The following is a 2,836-nucleotide window of genomic DNA, read 5'->3' on the forward strand; positions in this document are numbered from 1 at the left end:
TGCTCAGTCTGGCTGGGTGGATTCGGTCTCTCAGTAATTGTAGCAGCATAGTCGGAGGCATCTTCAACTATAGGAGTACAGGTAGGTACCTCAACAGTCCTGTTAATTGATTTTGTCAGGTTTCTGTTGAAAATGTTACAGGTTCATGCTTTAAATCCATTACTGTTTTTTGTACATCTGTTCTCGGCTCTTACATATGGTATCAGAGGGTTGTTCAAACCCTTTCGACCTCATAGGCCCTGCGTTGTGGACTGTGTAAGCTTCACTATGGTAACCCCTACTTCTGGTTCCTCAAATGTCATCGTAACAGTAGAGAAAACCCTATCGTCCCAATTCCCGAATCTCCACTTCTAGACAAGAAGTTGGTCTTGCTGCAGATTTTGAATGACACCCGTGATGGCACCATCAAATAGAGAGAAAGAACCACCAACCTCTCGGCTAATTTTGGCATTACTCTGAGTGAAACCCTTCCATCTATTCTCATCCATGAGAATGTCGAATATATCGCGAGGCTTGCAATGGAACTTCTCCGTTAGATGAATAGTCTTGAAACCCTCCTTGATAACCGAAGGGGGGGCAGAAAGAATCTGTTTGCCTTCAATGCCTTTCTCAGGGAGCTTGGGCTTCGAGGGTTTGTCTTTGGATACAAGTAATTTGGATTCCAGATCATCTTTGGTGGGCCCTTTGGTCGTCATATGCTGAACATATTGTTTCACGCTCTCTAATATGAGAGGCTTCCCATGGGCAAGAAAGGCCTGGTAGATCTCCTCTACGTAGGGTGTGTCTGTATTAACAGAGATTTTGATCTCGGGGTCCTGGTTGGCATTCTCGTCGGCTAGGTAAGGCAGGTGAAGGTTGTCGTCCATGGTGGCGAGGGTGTTGTTGCTCTCATCCTTGGCCTCGCCACTCCATGAGATCGCGGCAGTGAACTTGTAGCCAGGAATAACCTTCCCCTTGCGGATATTAATGTAGGCCTCGCCCTCCACCTTGTCCACTGTGCGAGTTTTGATGAAGAAGAACAAATTACTTCCTTGGGCATGGCCATCGAGGACTATGAGATCTCGGAGGAGATCGGAAAGGCGTCCCCTGGACCATTCCAGGCAGTCTTTCACTGCTCAATGCCAATTATGAATGTTAGTCTCGTCCACTCGGTCGTCTACTATCCATATCTTGTCGCCCTCTCCGAATCTCGCCATTGCTATACTCCTAGTTTTCCTTCTCTTTACAATTTCTTATGACACACTCAGAGTTGAAGAAAAACGTGGAACATGTGTTCATAATGGCTGGTGTTGTACGATCAGAAAATCCTACTGGATGTTGTCCCAAGAATGCCACATCTTGTATACCTGAATAATGTGGTGACCATGGAAATTTATTCACTGCATATACCAATAATCCATTTGCTGAATTCAATTTATTTGGAGACCCATTTGCGGCATATCAGGTATTCTGATGCTTGCCAAATTTCTAAACTTGTGGAAAATATTCAGATTTAATGGAAATATGATGCATGCCTGAATTTTAAACTCAAATTTTCTCTCCTTGTAAAAAATTTAAATTGAGTCCTCTAGTAATGAAATAAATACAATTATTATCTAAGAGTACAAGGGCAAGTGCTCTAAGAGAAGAAAAACGAGTGACTCATTAAAATCTTGAATTCCTTTTATGTCGAAGATTCAAGAGTTACAGCCAGATGATTTTCAATTTTTCAAATATTCATTCAGTTTATCGGCATCTGGGATGCCTTACTGGTAGTCTATTTCATCTGGGCAGGAGAAATGATAAAAATTCAGTTGCTTGTATGATATAAATGCTACATATTCCTCTCTGGTTCCTTCTCTGAAACAACTAAGGAATGAAAAATACGAATTTTGCAAAGTATTTCAACAGATTCAGTATGCTTCATTGTTATTAATAGCTACATATCTAAACGAGATATTTGATTGATAATAGTATCATTCATCCTGTAAAATTTCTCATACGTAAACCTATCAAGTTCAACAACTTTCTAAATATAGCAGTCTTCCATTGTCATTAGAAGGGGAACATCCAGTTCTAGTTTAGATGCTTTTCTCAAACAATGAACAAACTCTTCAATTTCTAGCTCCACCTTGGACGAGTGATGCACCAATTAGTGTCTTAAGTTACCCAATTGTGTTCTTTCAGTGTCTTTTCTCTCCTGGTAGCTGCTGATAGTATTGAATTCCTCTGCAATGCCAGCAATTACACTTGGTTGTGTATCACATAGTTGTAATTCAAAATCGCATATTTCTTCTGGTTTGCAGCCAATCCTACTCGCAATCAACTGTAGTAAAAGCAAATAATGTTGCATGCTCTCAGAATCTTCACCTTCTACTATATTTGTTTCTTTCACTGCCTTTTGGTTAGCATCTACATGAACATCTTCATTGCTTTCTGTGAATTTATCATTTGATACAACTAGCCTATTAACTTCAGCCATGAATGCCAATTTGATCAAATTCCTGATCATTTGGTTCAAATCAAGACCATTCAAAATGCCAGATTTATCAATGAGTTGAGTACTCTTTGCAAACCACTGACATCATATCACCTCTCAATCTGATACAAAAATTCCATTCTTCTGTGATATGAATTTACTTGACAGTTGTTGCCAGAACAGGTATAAGATGGGCCTGTTTATCAATATTAAATCCATAATTCACTGCCCTATCTAAATGAATAGAAAGAGTTGGTATTCTAAGAATAGGTTCTTGGATTCTAACAAGTTCGTGTGTGTATGAAACAGCACCATCAACATTTTGCTTTATCATCACACGGCCCACAGCAGCCAAATCTCGATCAAACCAGGGGTGCC

The 2,836-nt window shown here is 40.1% G+C and overlaps 1 pseudogene; it reads right to left on the reverse strand.

Annotated features, from left to right (window-relative positions):
* Nucleotides 1-230: 230 nt before the first annotated feature.
* LOC149178682 (uncharacterized) lies at nucleotides 231-1,196 on the reverse strand (annotated as a pseudogene).
* Between the last annotated feature and the right edge of the window lie 1,640 nt (nucleotides 1,197-2,836).

This window comes from Pinus tabuliformis, chromosome 4_1 (genome assembly GCF_031772625.1).
Source record: "Pinus tabuliformis cultivar Carrire ecotype Pingquan chromosome 4_1, CPIR1, whole genome shotgun sequence".
NCBI classification, from domain to species: domain Eukaryota; kingdom Viridiplantae; phylum Streptophyta; class Pinopsida; order Pinales; family Pinaceae; genus Pinus; species Pinus tabuliformis.